The 18,199-nt window shown below is 44.5% G+C and overlaps 1 protein-coding gene across 2 annotated transcripts in view; it reads left to right on the forward strand.

The window, feature by feature from the left end:
- The first annotated feature begins 2,085 nt into the window (after positions 1-2,085).
- FLRT2 (fibronectin leucine rich transmembrane protein 2) overlaps positions 2,086-18,199 on the forward strand; it is a 94,054-nt gene continuing 77,940 nt past the window's right edge. Inside the window, exon 1 of one of the 2 annotated variants that reach the window (XM_016153384.2) lies at positions 2,086-2,682. The gene's annotated coding sequence lies outside the window, so the exon portion shown is untranslated. Of the gene's footprint in view, positions 2,683-5,919; positions 6,054-18,199 lie in introns of those variants that run through there. The other variant, XM_016153373.2, reaches the window with a different exon arrangement.

The following is an 18,199-nucleotide window of genomic DNA, read 5'->3' on the forward strand; positions in this document are numbered from 1 at the left end:
CAGAATCCTGTGTTATTTTCACTCTCACAAAGTATTAGAAAGACAGGCCAATATACATGTTCATGTATAGATGGGAAAGGGTACAAGAAATACAGAGAAGGAGTGATAAAGGATTTGAGATGGTTGCCAAATTTAAATGAAAGTGAGAACTCCATGGAGGATTGAAGGCCTAAGAATAACTAATGAGCTGACCCTCTGCTTTTCAAAGCTCACAGATTTCTTTTTTGTCTCTATACTTCCCTACCCTTATGTGTTAGTGATAGTTTCTCAATAAAAATAAACTTATCGCAGTTTGTGAATCTGCAAAATTATTATAACTCTGGAGCTCCAGAATTACATTTACTATTCTTTTGCTTCCTCTGGCCCCATCATCATGTATTTCTAAAGGTGACTCATAGGTCATGTGGATAAGAAATTTGTCACAGGGATTCTGTTCATACACTTGGTGTGATATTTTTCCATACTTAATTTTTCTTCTACTGATTATAGTAATCACACCAATAATCTTGAACAGGGAGCACATCCACATGATACTGTTTTCTTATAATTTAGAAACAACAGTAATAAAACACAAGTTCTGTACATCTGCAAGCAAGCCCTCCCCCTTTTTCAGTCTTACTCCTTTTCCGGGAGCATAAATCAGAACGTTAAACTTGTACAGGGTTCTGTTTTGCCTTTAAACAAAAATGTATTCCTAACGATGAAAGAATTATACTGTTATCTCAGATAAAGTACCAAAGGAAGACCCTCGTGTGGATATTTATGTAACTTACACACACACGTACGCACACACACAAAGATGGATGTTTAAAAGCAGGTTGATGAGTATTTGTCCTACAATGTGGTCTTCTGTGTTGATTCTGCAGCCTGACGAGCTATCCCTATGCTTTGCTGCCCCCTTGGCAAACTAGGAGGATTTACAACGGAATTCTGCGCCAGGCGGCCTGGAAACAGCGCTCCCACTGCCTCTGTGGGCTGGCCTAGCTTGGGAGGCTTTTGAAAAGGCCATTACAGATTCCCATTGGCTTGGGTATGTTGCAGAGAGAAATTAGAATATCGTTCCGGTGGAGAAACATATTTTCTCTTTTTAAAATAACTCAGTTTCCGCAAAAGCCACGTGTTACCTTCTGACTTATTTTTAAAGGCTCGGCATTTCTTTCTTTCTTTCTTTAGTCCGGAATGGAGATGGTGAAAGACGAATCGGTTGCACATGTCTGAGTTTGCGCTCTGGGTGACGTTCTGGCTCATTTGGGTGTGACGGTGACAGCAGAGGCGCACTGTGGCCGTTTTCTCTTGTCTAAGCTTACATTCCGTGTCCACGAGATGACTCTCCTCCAACTCCAGTTAACTTCTTGGGAGTCCAGAGCACTTAGTCGAAGCCGTTTACAAAATGCAAAGCGTCTGGATAGCCAAGACAGAGGCTCCTGTATTCTCATTCATTCTGTCTCATTCTCTCTCCCTTTTGACTGATTCCAAAGGAGCTGGGGAAATAATGACGATCGAAATCCAGGGGCTTAAAGCTGACTTGCTGCTTTCAATGTTGAAACTCATGTATTTTCTGCCTTGTCATTCTTATCTGTTCCCCGTTTTTATGTAAGGCTCTCTCCTCCCTCGCCCTCCACTTACCTATTCCCACCTCAAACTCCCTCAAACCTGACCCTTGCCGTTTTCAGGTGTCTTAGTCTTATTTGAATACGCCGTCACTTGGCTTATGCGGGCACTGGGTACGTGGTTGGGAGGCAGCTTCCCTTGCCGTTTCATTTAAATTTGGCGTGGGTAGGCGCGTTCCGTACCCAATTCGTTTCGCACACGCAAAAGAGTTAAAAGCGAGAGTTAGAAAGGCAGAGAGTTCTACATCTTCAAAGCGCCGTTAGGGAAAAAATAATACGGGGGGGGGGCGGTGGTGGCACGGAGAGGAGGAGAGAAATAAAGGAATAAAACCCAACTTCTCTAGCAACTTCAATAAATCTGGAAACAAGAGGCAAAAATAGAGTCCGAGGGCTGGGTCTGGTCCGGATGGAATGCTAGGTAGGGCTCCTTCCCATGCGGAGTCTGGTGCTGGAAGCCCGCCACTGGCGCCTTGCCACGCGAGTGCCCCCAGACGCAACACGCCCACTGGAAACGCACGTGAACAAAGCTCTCGCCGCGGGAGCCGCCGCCTGCGGTTTCTTAGTCAATTCCAGCTTCTCTAGGGAGTGTAGGGCGCACACAGGGTTAAGTTAGTTCCCTCCCCTGTAGGAGGGAAAGGGGAGGGGGAGGGGGAAAGTAGCAAACTGTCTCAGGCAAGATACCTTGTAGTTAGTTGTACGTCCGAAACCTGTCGCCGTCACTTGCGAGTTTGGCGTCTTCCATCGTCGCCGCAGAGGAACGAGCGCCGAGATATCGAGTGGCCGCAATCTCCGCGCCAGGCGCTGAGCTGCTCCTGAGCGGGGTGCGTCTCTGGCCCTCCGCCCCGGGTGTCAAGCAGCGGCGAGGCGGCGGCTCTGTGCCCACCGCCGTGTCTACCTAGCTCCGGGACCAAGTTGGCAGTTCTCAACGATGGGCAGGAGGGACCTTGGCGGCGACCCCTAAAACAATACCATGCCCCGGGAGCCCCGCTGTTGCCGCGCCAGCTTCTTTCCTTTCCATCTCCCCGACCCTGTCGGATTCGGATGATCCCACTGCCAGGAGACGCGCCGCCAGGTAAAGGGGCTGCGGTGCCAGGTGGAGTTTCCGGTGGCCGCCGGGCATGCCACTACGCAGGCACCATGCGTTCGCTTGGGCGGGGCGGGGGGGGGGGGGGGCGGAGGTCGTTTTTTAACTAGCAGCGGGTGGTCATTGGGTGAGTGGGATGTTTTAGTCTTTATCTTTATTCCTGAGAGAAAATGGGTTGCTTAACTTTCCCCCGACTTTAGGGAGGTCTATTTGCAGGTGGAATCCACCTCCTCTAAGGAGTTTTGTAACTGAGTTCTGAGTTTAAACGCACATTTACTAGCCTGCTGGGAGCATAATCTTAAATTGGGTTTTACATAGCCACTACACTTACCGCAATCCAGCCTCTCACTTCCCCAGAATGAATCTGGTACTTCTAGGAGTAACATCCTCCCGCTCCACACCCCCCCACCCCACCCCTAGCCCGCTCCATCTGCTGCTAATGTCACCAGCGTTATCAAAAGCTGACGTCTAAAGCCGCCAGTACGCCCCCTGACCCCAAACCCGGAACGATTAGTGGGTAAGAAGATTCAGGGTGTGCTAGTTCGTTTTCCTTCAAGTTTGGGAGGGTGTTACTCTTCCCAAAACCAAATCTTTCTCCAGCCCTGCTGGCCATCTGCGGTCTGTCACTGAGCTAGGACCAGGACGAGCGCGTCCTCTCTGCGCGCCAGCAGGGGCGGTGAAGGCGTGGGTAGCACACCAGGCTGAACCCGGACTGCGTTCCTTGCGCCGCGTGCGTGGGCCGATGGGAGGGGGGTGATAACGCCCCCAGGAGCTGAATGCAGGGGCAAGGCGACCATGAGGAGGGCGGGAGCAGAGCCTTGCCAGCTGCCACTTAGGCCCCGCCGGAAAGATCCCTCCGCTGCGCTGACCAGGTCGGGTCTCGTCCCGGCGTTTTCAGTGCCCGCGCGGTCACTTCTCATTTGTAATCAGGCATGAGATCAAGGCTGCTAGTTCAAGTCTGGACAGTAACTAGGGACAGGAAGTATCGAAAAAGAGGGTGACTAGGGCTGGCTAAACCCACACTTGATGCCCGGGAAACTCCTGAAGCGCATGGGGCTTCAGCCCGCAGCAGCTGCCTGTGGGGGCGGAGGCCACCGTTGCTGTCGTCCCTGGCGCTTTGCTCTTGGAACCTCCAAGCAAGATGGCACTGTCTATCCTAGTCCAATTAACTCCCCCAACGGTACCCCTTCCTCCTCCGGATATTAGTCACACCCTGAGTTTGGGGAGAAGACAAAGCATTTTCCTAGCCATCTTAGCATAACGCAACAGGAGCAGCGAGTCGCGGGCAGGAACCGGGTCGTGTGTGCCAGCGTGCGTCTGGGGCGTGCGTTTGGGTGTATCCGTACGTGATTTGTGCTTGGGAGGCAAATCGGGCGTTTCTCCAAGTCGTCTTCACACGACTTAGGCGCTCAAATATGTGAAGGCGGTAGAACCAACAGGGATGCTAAGGAAATAAAAACAATTGGGGAAAGTGGTGCCAAGTGACTCAGGCTTGGAACTGAGGACGGGAAATCATCTCGTGGCCAAAGCCCCTGCCCAGCTCTTGTGCCGCGCTAGTTGAGCGGCTCCCTAGGGAGCTTGATCCTGAGCTAATTTCAGGCTCTTGGGGGCTTCTGGCCTGGTCCCACCGACGGCGCGTCGCGGAGCAGCCCAGCGCTTGGCGTGAGCTCGCTCTCCCTCTTCTGTTCAGATTCGGCCTCTCTCCAGACTTGTTAGAACATGACAGCAACTTACTGGAGGCATAAGCGGAGGGAATGAAATGAAAGGAGAAAACCAGAACCTCCCCCCTCCCGCCCCCTAGGAAGAGACGTGCATTTGGTTTCCTTACACTACTCTTTCACCTTTGCAAAGAGATTGCGAAGTGGCAACGTTGCCTGTGTACGAACGAAGCTTCTTTAGCTGTCAAGCTTGTTTCCTAAATCTTTGAGACTGAATTTGGTTGTCCATTGTAAGGTATGGGGAAAGTGAACAACCATCTTTCCAGCGGCCAGGGTGAAGGGAGAAAACGGGGGTATTTAAGATAACTGTGTTTAATTTTGGATTATATTTTCAATTAGAGTTATTTAAGAAGGCCTGGGATCAGGGAACTGGTGCTTGGGTGGGGGGCAAATCGCCAAGGTTGCCTGCATTTGAAATAACGCCATTTTGGTTGAGAGACTTGTCATATTTTTACCCTCTATTCTCACCTTTCGATCATTTCTCAGTGTCTAAGTAATAGATCTGGGAAGTACAACACCAAGCGGAAAGGGGGGGGGGGCGAGATCGACTTTCAGGGTTTAGATCGTGGCATTATCCCTAAGAGTTAGGGGGTGGGTGCGGTGGTGCGGGGTAGAGAGAGGAGGGGGCGTGCATGGTCACTGTGGCGTCCGCGGTGTTAGACCTGGCGCTCTGCTACTCTCTTCAGGGAGCACAGGGTTAAGAGCCGAGTCTGACTTTGCCTCTTGGAAAGCTTTGGGTTGCGGCCGCGCCTCCCAAGCATTCTTTAAACCAGAAATGTGGGAGGGACTCGGAGAGGGAGGGAGTGAGGAAGGGAGGGAGGGAGAGGGGGCTCGTGGTGGGGAGCGCGCCAGAGCGCGAGGGACAGAGGGAGCGGAGGAGCGCGGGAGCAGCGGAGGCAGCGGAGGCGATCCCGCGAATTCATTACTGTAAACATCTCCCGGGGGTGTCAGGAGGGTGGGGGTGGGGGCCGCGGCGCCTACATTAGCCGGGCCGCGTCGGATCGCGGCAGCAGTGAGGTCGGAGCAGCCTCCAGACCCACGCGGGGCCGGCGCAGCACTCTGAGAGCCCCGCGCAGCGCCCCGCGCAGGGCTCCGCGCAGCGGATCCCGGGGCGTCGGAGGCGCACCCGCCTGGCTCTCCAGACGCCCCCTGGGGGCCACCGACTCCGAGGAGCCCCGCCGCTGTGGGTCCGCGTTCCGCCGCCTTCCCGGCTCGCGCTCCTTCTTTCGGGACTCGTTGGCGTGGCGGAGGCGGAGAGGGGGGAGGCAGAGCAGAAGAGGAGGCGGGGGCCGCGGCGGCCGGAGCCGAGAGAAAGTGGCATGCCCGAGCCCTGGAGGCGGAGGTGGCGGAGGACGGGGGAAGACGATGCCGCGGCTCCGTAGGGGAGACAGGCGAGAGCGAGCGAGGCGAGCGGGGCGCCCCGGCGCCCGCCGGCTACGGGGAGGCGCGTGCCGCTCTGAGGCTCCGGCCTCCGCACCCCCGCGCCCCGACGCTGCGGGCGACAGGGCCGGGATCCGGCAGCCGCCACCGTCGCCGCCGCCGCCACCCGGAGGACTGAGCAAAAGTTTGGATCTGGGGGAGTACTCGGCGCTGAGCGGGATTACCACCCGGGCTGGAACGACGCCTCGAGAACCTTCGCAGGTAACAGGCGCCCCCAACCCCATCCTTCCATGCCCCTCCGCTGGGCTCCTGCCCCTTCCCAGCGCCTTTCCTGACTCTCCAGATCTGGCCGAAAGTAAGAGGGAGGCGAAGTTCAAGATCCCGGGGACCGGCACCTAGCGCCGGGAGAGCCCCAGTCACGTTAGAGGGACCCGTGGCGCTTCTCTGCGCAGGGTGGGCAGCTGTGCAGGGAGGCGAATCTCTCCTGGGAATGGATGAGAACCATCGGCTCCAGCTGGTGCCTCGTCTTGTAGCTCGTTGGAAATTTAGAAGGTGGATTCAGGGGCTCTTAGTATTCTTCAATCCTGGGAAATAAAGCACGGATTTCACTCACTCCCACCCTCACTCTCTCACTCTTGTTTAGCATCTTCTAACATTCTATGAGCCCCCTGGCATTCGCCCACCGTGTTTAGTCAGTGCGGGGAAGCAAATGGGGGCAGGAGAGGTGCCTGTGAAAATGTCAAGGAAAGGGGAAAAATTATCCGTCCTCCTTTTGACATCCCCGGGGCCCTCCCTCCCTCCTTCCATTCACCTTCTGGCGTCATAAAATAAGAACTTTAGAAGTCACATTTTGATTGAAGGGTGAGATGAAACGCACTAACCATTGGCGGCGTGAATTCGCAATGCCTGTCCGTGTCCGTGTGTGTGTGCTTGCGTGTGCGGGGGTGCGCGGGGGTGCGTGGGGGTGTAATGGTGTTGCAGAGAGGCCGGTTTTTCCTCGGTGGCCTGATGCACCACAGTGGGGGGCGGGTGAGTGGTAGGTAGCCTGTGTGCACCGAGGAGGTGGCCGCGGAGAGAAGGCGCCCTCCTTTCCGGAACAGCAGCCTTACTTAGGCTAACTAAGAAAATAGCTCCTGCTTTCCACTCAGAGAGCGAAAAGATTCCAGTTCCAACTCCCCAACCTTCCCTCTCCCTCCAGCTGAGTTTTGGGGTTCCAAGGGGCTCCACGTTTGCCGCTGCTGTCATCTTTATTATGATCATTATTTATTCACCTGGAAACTCATCGTGCCTTCTCTGGTAAATGGAAATCACTCTCCAGGAGCTTTTGATTAATTTTAGTATGGGGAATCTCTTGTAAAGCTTACAGTAAGCTAATCAAGTGCAAGGCACAAATCCGTGTAAATGCTCACGCAGGAGTGCAAGGTGCTGATTAGATTTCTTTGCCTGCTGCATTTGCTATGCAAAGCCTCTTTTAAATAAGAGCTATTGCTCCCCACTCAGCTGGGAGTCTCTTTCATCCCGCAGGTTTTCAGGGAGCTTTGTGGGCATGTCCACTCCCTCTCAGGCTTATTGCTGAATTCATTATGTCTAACTTCTCCCAGCCAAAAGCTAATATGAAGGTAGCTTCCACATTGGGAAGATACTGTCTGTAGTCTTAAGAGGTATAACCTTATTAAATCACCAACAAAAGGATCCCCCAAACATTTTGAGGTAAATAGAATGCAACTTGGCAATTGTCCAGGGATCTATTTGGTGGTTGCAGTATGAATGTAAGATTTTAGGTATCTCAAGTGTTAGACTTGGACCTTTTTTTTTTTTTTTTTTTTAAGTCACTAAGCAACATGTACCAGATCTATAAGATCGACAGGCCACCATGTTAGAAGAGAATAGATCAAATCTTTGGATGATACACATACCATGAAATGTTGCTTATTTCCCCACAGTGTTTCGCTCCCCCAAATACTACTTTTTTTCCATCTCTCCTCAAAAGCCGCAAGCAGTAGAGGGTTAAACCATTTAAGGATTTTTAATAATCACAGTTGACAGTGCAACACCATACTGTCATGTCGAGTTGCAAATGTCTGTGACTGGAGGAGGTTGGAAGACGAAATTTTAAACATGATTCCATGTCTCTGCCAGTAGGTACAAGAAATTGTAAAAAGAATTGGGCTAGCTGTACTGTAGCAGAACCTATTACAAGCCAGCGTAAGGAGAGTGCTGGCTTTTTTTTTTTTTTTTTTTTTTGGTGCCCATGCCTTTAACACTTGAGTAGTTTCTTTGCCATTTTAGGGGATGTTTTTAACAGAAGAGAGTACACTCCCAAATGACACTATGATGGGCACCTTGAGATCCCCAAGTCTGCTATGGTTCCCTGTACCCCCATGCTAGGTTTCAAATGTTGTGCCCTTAATCTGAGTTTGACTTTGACCGGCTGGATCTAATTTGAACCTCTTCTGATGCCTGTTACATTTATATTCTGGCCTCCTGGAGGCTTTGATTTAGGATTTAGGCATATCTCCCTAAAGCGACCTTATATCTTCCCAGTTTGAAGCTGTGATTTCAAGAAAGTCTCAGGCATGTACAGGTCCAGAAGCTTTAGTCTGTTGAGATCCCCAGTGAACATCTGATCTAGTTTGACTTCAGCATTGTATTCTTCTACAGGAGAGAATTGCTGCTTCTACAGTCAGCAGTGTCTGAAGTTAAAAAACAAACAAACCAACAAAAAACAATAGCAAGGGTGACAGTCGGGGCTCTTGGCTTTGCTCTCTGTTCAGAAGATTCCAAAAAGGTCAAGGTGGGGTCATCTTATTTCTGTTCAGGTCAGACCTTCCTGGATAATCATCTTTTGGTATCTTTAATTTCAATTCAAGTTTAATTTTCACTAGATTACTTTAATAACTTTGTGGTTACTGCCACAGCGATTCAAATTCAGTCCATTAGTGACCTCTGTCTGCCAGAAATGAACACTCATTGTTTTTTCTCCTCATCAGTCTACAGAGTACGTGGGGGGCTGGGAAACCAACAGCTCTTTCTGGGTATTTAGATTTTCCAACTTGATTTTTCTCATAGAGAGTTCAGAATGGGGGACGATATTTAACAACAGTAATAAAATGTTACAGGCTAATAAGTTACTAACTTGTTTTTCCATAGGGCACTGACACTACGATCAACATAAAGAAAACACTAGTGCTATCCACTGTCAGTACGAGGACTGTACAGTCAGGTAGACTGGTGTTTTGAGACTCACAGTGCTGCTGGATGTTAGTGAAATTTTACTGCCCCTGAGTGCTTACATAACACGGGAAACTTGATTCACGCTCAGAACATATCCGTGGTAACTAGACTTCATAGAGGCAGTGTATGTATGTCTTTAAATTCAGCTGTGCTTCTATTGTGAACTTATGGTACAGATCAAGGGTGAGGTGGAGTGTAAGAAGGGTGTCTATAAACAGATGGTCTTTTAAGGAGACTTTTAAAGTCTGATTCCTAATCCAGCTTTGTCTTCTCAGGGTTTTCAAATCGAAATTTCAGTTTGAGTTGATTATTCTAAATAGTAATTATAAACAAAGTTTACTGAATTTCTTAGGTGGGTGGACATCATTATCGGACATTTTCCAGATGGTTTTTGATGTAGTGGTATTTGGGGATATGGAATTTTTAGGAGGTTTTCTTTCTTTTCCCATAGGCAGGTTTTCACGCAAAAGACATTTTAAAAGACCAATTGTTATTATTAAAGTCAAACAACTATTATAGTGCCCTGGCCAACTTTCTTATTTTTCTCCATCCTCCAGATTGCTTTGCTTTTTTTCAATTATATTTTTCTTCTAAAAGCTACATGTTAAGGATAAGAGTAAGACTATCGATATTTTTTTTCTTTTTTTTTTTCAGCAGTATGACTGCCAATTAAGTATCTGTTTATAATAAAACACACACTTATATACATCAAGAACCATTTTAAGACAGAGATTCTTTTCAAGGTTTTAAAATATGTTCCTTTTTAAAGAGCTATGACACAAATATTGTAATAAAAATATCCTGTGTTCCGATGAATACAGAGACTTATTTCAGACGCATGGAACAGTAAAACACTGTATTAGCAAAATAATCAGTGGTATTTTCAGTACATGGTCAAAATCTGTTAGAACCTTCATGGTTTTTTTTTTTTTTTTTTTCCTTTGGCGAATTTCACATCTACTGGTCTTTTTGGTTTTCTTTGATTTCTTCTACTGTGGCTCTTTGAAGTGATTCAAAATTAAACAGTAGCTACTTCTTTAGGGAAATCCATCATGTTATGTTCAGGATTCCAGAAGAGTTAATGATGCAGAAAAAGTCCTGTAAAACATCTTTCTAAAAGAAGTCCTTTTCTTGCAGGCTTCCCACTTACTGGCCTCCTGTACCATTTGCAGTGAATTGGAACTTCATTATTTATTTATTTTTCAAATACCACCTCTAACTTAATTTAAGGTGGGATGTGTTTCTGCAGACACACGCAGCACCATGTGTCCCGAGTCGCCTGAACAAAAGCATTGTCGTTTTTAACAGATCTGTAATAAGGGAAGGTCAAAGAAAGTATCTTTGTACAATTTTGAAAGTCAAAAGGCCACATTCATGATTCTCAAACACTGGTCAGTTATTCTGCTGACATCCAATAAGGGCAACATTTTCTGGAAGTTCAGTGGTTAAAGACCTCAGCCATTTTTCGAAGCATTCACACAATAAATCTCTGGTGCTCCTACCTATTAGGTGTTCATTAGAACTGAGCTGTTTTTCTCACTTTCTTCCCAAGATGCTTTTAAGGAAATGTGCAAGAAACTTGGCAAAAGGTCTTCTATTCCCCTCAGGTCACAGGTCATGCGTTATATTTCATTTCTCTTTATTAGAGCTTTCAAGACACAGATAAAAGAATCTTCCATCTGAACCTTTTAAGAACCTAAGGGCTTTTGGATTTAAACCCACCAAAAAATATCAGGTACCGAGGTTCACAGATGCCATTAGGCCTCAAAACACTGAAACCTACTTCAACAGGGAGTAAAAAGAACAGTGGCTCCTAAGATCAGTTCACAAATTTATTGTCCATCGAAGTCAACAGAGGTCATGTGGCTGAGTGTGGAAAACATTAGACTCATAGGAGTCCCAAAATAGGTCCACGTGTTGGTGTCACTCTTAGCCTCAGCTGCCTGTGGGCATCACTTTTATGAAATCCAGTGTCAAAATAGCCTCTGTGACAGTTTCCTCTCCCTCTTTGCACCAGAACTTGGACTCAAATATTTCGAAGAAGGAACTACTGCAAGGAATAGTAATATTCCTCATAGGTATTAAAGAGGGGGTGAAGGTAGGGTAGTAGATTGGCTAAGCATTGGCCATAGAGGTTCCAGGAAATTCTCTTTAGGCCCTGAGGAATGAAATGGATTTTAAAACACACTCATACCTAGCATTTCTGGACCTTCTCTCTTACGTTTTCCAATTCTTACGTACAAGATTTCATTTGTTCCTCACAACTGCTCTGTGAGTTGGCATGAGAAAACCCTGCTCGCCTAGCCTCTCATTGGGTGATTAGAACCAGAAAGAAGTTGAAAGCTGCCTAAGGCTGCCCAGAATTCTCCCTGAAACCATTTGACTTTGTACAAAAGGATGGACATTGTGTTCTATTACAAAGATGCTGAATTCTCCAAATACAGTTTAGCAGTTTCCGTCTTTATGAACCCACCTCAAAATGATCACAGATTTGGATTTTTTTTTTTTTACTAAAACAGTAAAAAAAAGAAAAAAATAGCCATCATAAATATTTAGATTTCAAAAATAGAATTTTACTCTCCAACATTATATTACATACAAGTTTGCCTGTTCTGGGTGAGGATAATTCTATGATGTAGGTATTATGATTTGGGACCTTAATCGTGGTGGGGAATGAGCAGTGGGGGGGCCAAGAAAAGATATATTTCTATAAAGAAAACCTACATTCTCATGTCAGCACACTCCTTTCTACATTTATGACCTTGGACGAATTACTCAATCTCCTGGAGACTTAATTTCCTCTCTGCAGAGTTCAACAGGGTTGTTTCGGGGTCAGATAAGATTAATGTGTGTGAAAATACCTTGATAACAATACAGTTTTATATTCCCATAAAGAGGCATTATTCAAATTGATAACATTTATCATTTCATGATTATCATGTGCTAGGAGAGTTCCAGGTTTCATGTAAATAAAATGGTACCAAGTCAGAATGCTCTGGCCTTCAGGAGCCTTTTTGTGAGCACTGTGGGATGTCACCCAACCAGTAAAGTGTCTGGTGACCTACTTCTTCACTCTTCCATTCATTTAAGGGTGCCTTGTCTCCTTTTGTGAGTTTGCTCTATTTTGATACAAGTATTCCTTTCAAGGATCAAGGATAATTGGGGTGAGTTGGGTGCGAGGGCCAAACTTTCCTGACAGCTTGGCTTGATTTTGGAAACTGAATTTATTACGGATGGGTTTCATAGGCTCTTTTGGGAAGAAACCACCAGCGTTCCCTGAAGCAAAGTTGTTTCCCCTTCTGGCTGAGCTTATACTTCAGCCATCCAAGTTACCTTTTGCAAAAACACAGTCATTAATAGAATATATGATGATTTTAAAAACTTATTTTGCAGAATAAAGCAGGCTAGTGCAAAGGACTGCCTTTTCAGTAGTTTGGCAAACCTCCTACGCGCATTACCAATAAATGGAAAGACCTAATTTATTCTGACACAGACATAATCTCCAAAGCTTGGTCTTATTTTGACTTTGTGACATGTCACAGAACCCTTGTGGGACAGTTCTTTACAACTTATTTCTCCATATTTTGCTCAGTTGTTCTTTTTTACAATTGCAAAATCTGAGCTACTTTTATATGTTTCAAGGGCATGTTGATCTTTTCTTAATTTATATACATATAGGCCTTTATAAAAGGTTAATTTTTAAGGTTATTTAAGTGAGGCTTGCAAAAAAACACTCCCATTCATGAAGTGTGTATTTAAAAAATGTGTGGTTAGGTCATGATTCTCGGTCAGAAGGAATATTTCTATCAGCGGTTTGTTTGAATGTATGACAGTCTGTATCTAACAATGTTCTTTTCAGTTTCTGATTTGCTATTTGCTAGAGGTCTCACACTTGCTTTTTTTTTTTTAAGTTGATTAGTATTTGAGTAGTACATTGTATCTGGCCTTAGAACTATATTTTAACATAACACAATACTTTCATAGAATCTGAATACCTTTTGTTCTGGCAGTGCTGAATGATAGAATGATAATATTTGAAGAAAGAAAATGTATACTACTCTAATAAAATGAGAAGAATCTGTAAATATATATTTGGGGAGTTCGTGTGTTTTTGTGTATCTTTCAAATGCACAAATAAATCTAAGTCTTAGACACTACCCAGTAGGAGTACTGTTATACCCTTAAACTAGGTGGTGCTCATTTAGCCCTTATGTCCCTAAAATAACAGAATAATGAGATAACCAAGTTATTTTTAATTGGAGATGTTCTTTTTTAATTTGGAGATGTTCTTTTCTAATTAGGAAAACTCTAAATAAAGAAAAACACAGAATGCAATGAGGACACATATTTTTGCGTGAATATCTTGGCACTTGTGAAGTAGATATTATTCCTGTGGAGGCAGAAGGTATACACTAGATGATGAAGAAAGCTTTTTAATTTATTTGGGAGATGATTTTTAGCACTTACTATATACCAGATGTAGTAAGGCTTAAGAGACAGACAGAGGTGATGCTGGATCCTTCTCCTTGAAGCATCTGGGCTGGTGAGGAAAGAGGGAGTCACGACCCTTCATTGCACTGAAGTTTCCTACATGGTTGAAAACAGTACCATCAACCCCGATAAGTGTGCTGGGAATATGTAGTATTAAAGAAAAAACGCTTTATATTGGGAAAGAGTCTTGGGTTCTAATGCTGGCTTTATTGCTCATTAATTTTGTGAACCTGGGCAAAATTTTAAATGTCTTTTAGTCCTTGTGTCCTCAAGTATAAAATGGGAGGAAATAACTTTCTACTCAGAGCTGTTCTTCTGAGGACTGAGATATTATGTAAAATGTCTACCCGTCTGGCACACAGTAGAAGCTTAATAAATGCTGACTGCGGATCACTCTGTCTTCGAAATAATGATTCCATTATGGTACTCTCTCCCTTTACAAATATCTTTGCCATATCCCTGGAATCCCAAGAAAGCTTTCGACTCCTTGAACCTGTTCACTAACAGAATACAGCCTCTCCTACAAAATTAAAATGTCATTAGTTATGCATGTAACAGAGCATGAAGGGACAGCAAAGGAGATAGACAGTCCACACAGTGGCAGAATAAACTCATAGCAGGTGGTATGTAGTGTAGGCTGATGGGGAGAGAGGAGGCAGAGGAGGGACAGAAGGCAGAAATGAGGACTTGTCCCAGTTTGAGGAACAGAAAGTGGTGACAGCTGGGTCCTGCCTAACTGTAGTCTTCTTGACCATTGAAAGCATAGCCTTTGGCATTTAAGGAGGGCTTCCCCATGCACCCCCACTCACTTCCATGCACCCTTTCATGGGTGACCAATACTGACAGCTTGCAACAAGTTCTCCAGACTGTGGCACTAGGCACAGTGAGCTGTGGTTATGTCTTTGCCAGCGTTCAGAGATTTTTATCAGAATGAGTGTTAAACACTTTCTTTACACAATTCTTCTCACACATGACTCTTGGCAGAGTCGTGAAAATATTTTAAGGTAGAAGATGAACATGCAAATTATTGTCGGGTTTATATAATGTTTAGTCTGTACTTAAAGAATGATTATACCTTGCTTATGTAATGATATATGCTAGAATCAGAATGATGCTATTGGGTTATCAGTTCAGTGTGAAAATGTTTCTTTCAGAAAGTAGTTTTCAATTGAAGTAAAGGAGCTTCTTACTGCTTCTCCAGCGGCTCTTTCTGAACAAATGGAGTGCTCAGAGGCACTGGTCAGCAGATACAATGCTGAGGTTATTTTTCATTTATAATTGCACAAATACATAGTATGATGTTCGCATTCTACTCAACAAATGAGATTTTGTTTTTGACACTATGAATCTGTAAATTTATTGATGTAGGAAAGTAATATTTAACAAGATGTTAAGTATGCCCTAAACCTTCACTTCTGGAAGCACGGAAGCTTTTCCTGTTAAGATCACATAATATATAATGTAATGTATATACATACAGTTAATCAAATTGGAGAGGAGAGAAGCATGCGCTAGCGTGTGCTGTGAACTGTTAACATCTCAGTAAGTAGCTCTTGAACCAATATTTCACCCACCATAAAACAATAAGACCTTGTTGTGTTGCTTTAGAACATGTAAGAGAGATTAAAATTCTTTGGGAAATGGTTTAAAATTGTTTTTACCCAAATAGGTAAGGAACAAGTCCAATAGTGCTGACAGCAATGGAATTTAAAACTCAATTCTAATAATCTCTGAGTCCCAAAGGAATGCAGGACAGACATCCGTTCAAGTCACGAGCTTGGAACTGGGGATCTGACAAAGGTTGATTTCTTACTGTGCGCCAGGCACCACGCTGTTTCCTACAGGACATTTGAGGTATTCTTTCAAAGAACTTATCCCTTCTCACCAAGGAATCTGATGGGTTGGCCTAAAGTGATCTCTTTCCAAACTTGAGTCATCCAACTGAATTAATGGGAAGAGGTGGTTAAATATACATGTCACTGGGCCTTTTCTTGGCCTAGAGATTATTATTTATCAAGTCTATGATGAAGCCTGGGAATATGGGTGCTCAGAAGTGCCCAAGATTGGAGATTACTGACCTAGATGATTTTTGGAAATTTTCCGACCCAGAGACTCAGTAGTTTTATAATCATCTAGGTTACAGTAGCTTGTGAATTTCTGAGTATTTTCCCTATCTATTTTGCTGCATAGGAAATACAGCTCGCTATAAACCTACTCTTCTAGAAAGAACCTTCATAGGGGCCAAACATCAGGGCTGGCCTCACGCTTGGTAGCCACAGTTTCCTGTGGGATTTTTCCACCATCCGTCAGTATCCTCTAAACCATTGTACTGTATTGTTGCTGGTGTCCCGGAGTGAATTTCCAAAAAAGACAAATCATATAATATCACTTTATTCACCTACTGCTTGGATTCCCTGTCTCTCTGGATTAAATCCTATTCACACCAGTGTGACATGTGAGCTCCAGGACAACTGGGTCTCAAACCTTCTCTCAGGCCTTATTCTTCTCAAGCACTCATCCTCTGCATCCATAGTCTTCTTCATACTTAGCCTTTCTCATCCTCTACACCCTCTGCAATAGAATATTACCCTCCTACTCTCCATTTGGCAGACTCTTTTCCTATAAGACCCACATGAATGTCACTTTCCCTCACAGTCAAAATTAATCGTTCCTTTCTCTGGGCTTCTACAGCATTTTGTTCGTACCTTTATTAGCTTCCTGTTCACGTTGTGTTGTAATGTGTCTGTTCACATGTCCGTCTCTCCCAGTAGACTCCAAGAACCTTGGCTCCTTCCTTCCATCTCCCTAGTGCTAACAATAGTGCCCCGCACACCAGGTTTTGCACAAATGTAATTAAATGAATGAATGCATAATTGTGCTGGCCAGTCCTGGAAGACAAGATTCATAATCTAGTCATAGGGAATGCTTCCTCAGAAGTACTATTTCAGTCCCATATGGGTAAAAAATAAAACGAACACCTTTCTACCTTACTCTAGGCTGGTTTGTCAGGCAAATGTCTGCTGGTTAACTCAACCCAAATCAGCATCAAGCTCTCCAAACCAACCACACACGAGACAATTCAGATGCCACAGTGGAAGACCTGTTTAGAGAAGAAATAATTTCACTTGATGATATATCTTTCTTGGCACCGAGTAAAACCAGTTGAGTAGATAGATATTCACATAGATAACGGTTTCCGTAGCATGAGAAGTTTAAGTCATCATGTTAACTTTGTGTATCTTTCTTGGCATAATTAAAGAGAGCAAAGCAAAGGACTTGTAAAAAATTTGTGTGTTTGCTCTCTTTCATTTTTTTTTGCTCTTTGTCTTTATTTTGTTTATTTTATCCTAGGCACATTATTTGCTGATGGAGATATCTGAGGAGCCAGGGCCCTCCAGAGAGGAGAAAAGAAGACTAGAATCATAAGTCCTTAATCATTCTGTCTTCACAAAGCAGGAGTCACCTTAGTCTTCATGGTTTGCACATTGAATGCAGTAAAGAGCATGTGAAGGTTAAAATAAATTCTCAATTTATAAGGTTTAATGTGGTCATAATGGGACCAAAGTTGGACTTTAAATCCTTCTTGTTGGCTGAAAGACCATTCTCACAACACGTTGCTACTTTAATGGTGGGTTATCCAGTGATGGACAAAGATGACTTGCATGCATGTGGTGGGTGCGTGCATACATATAAACATGCTCCAGTTCCTCCCTCCACTTTTTTCAGCAAAATTTTTAGTGACTAAACTGAATATATTTTGATACGCTCCTACCTGAACCCTCAGACCCTTCTGGGCTTTCTATATGTTAGCAACACTTTCTATGCCAATAAGAAACACATAAAATAACATCTGAGATGATTTTTGATGAGCCACTATGCTTTAATTCTGGGGGCTTATAACACCTCCCCAGGTGATCATATAATCTATAGAAATAGTGTATTTCTTGATTCTTGAATCACACTATTAGTAAGGACACATTCTCATCCAGAGTGATTAATAATGTATAATAATAATAACAATAATGTTTGCAATAACAACAACAATAATGATTATAGATAAGGTTTATTTAGAGTGCTGCTTATGCAGTTCATGTATGTTATCACATTTAAATATTCACCAAATCCCTGCAAAGTGGCTTCTGTTTAGTTAATGTTAACAGTAACCCCATTTTATATACAGGGAAACTGAAGTAGAGAGAATTGCTTCAGGTTGCTTATCTTATTTTGTAGATATTGTTATCTTTATACAACAGGTGAGCACAGGGTAATTTCCAAAATAAACCTTAAAATTTTTCATGCCCGAAAATCAAATTTAGGGCAACTGCTCACTACAACAACGAAAGTCTGTGGATGAGTGACTAATGATTAAAGAGTGCATTTATTGTAGAGAACACGTGCCATTTTTTGCCATTATCCTTTTACCAGCACTACTAATAAATAGTTAAGTGGATGGATCTGAGATTCACCTATTTTTCCCTGTGGAGGTGATAATGGACAATGGAATGACCAGAGGTCAGATAATAGCATAAAGCGAGTGGCCTCTGAGAGAGCCTGGAAATAATGGAGAATCGACTGTGTTATAAATAGGTCAGATTCTCTCCTCCCTTAAATCTGTGTAATTGCTCAGGCAGTAGACATTACTGGGTGAAAAAAATGACCCAGAGATGGGCTGGGAAAGGCTG

The sequence above is a fragment of the Rousettus aegyptiacus genome, unplaced genomic scaffold (assembly GCF_014176215.1).
Source record: "Rousettus aegyptiacus isolate mRouAeg1 unplaced genomic scaffold, mRouAeg1.p scaffold_m13_p_3, whole genome shotgun sequence".
In the NCBI taxonomy this organism is placed as follows: domain Eukaryota; kingdom Metazoa; phylum Chordata; class Mammalia; order Chiroptera; family Pteropodidae; genus Rousettus; species Rousettus aegyptiacus.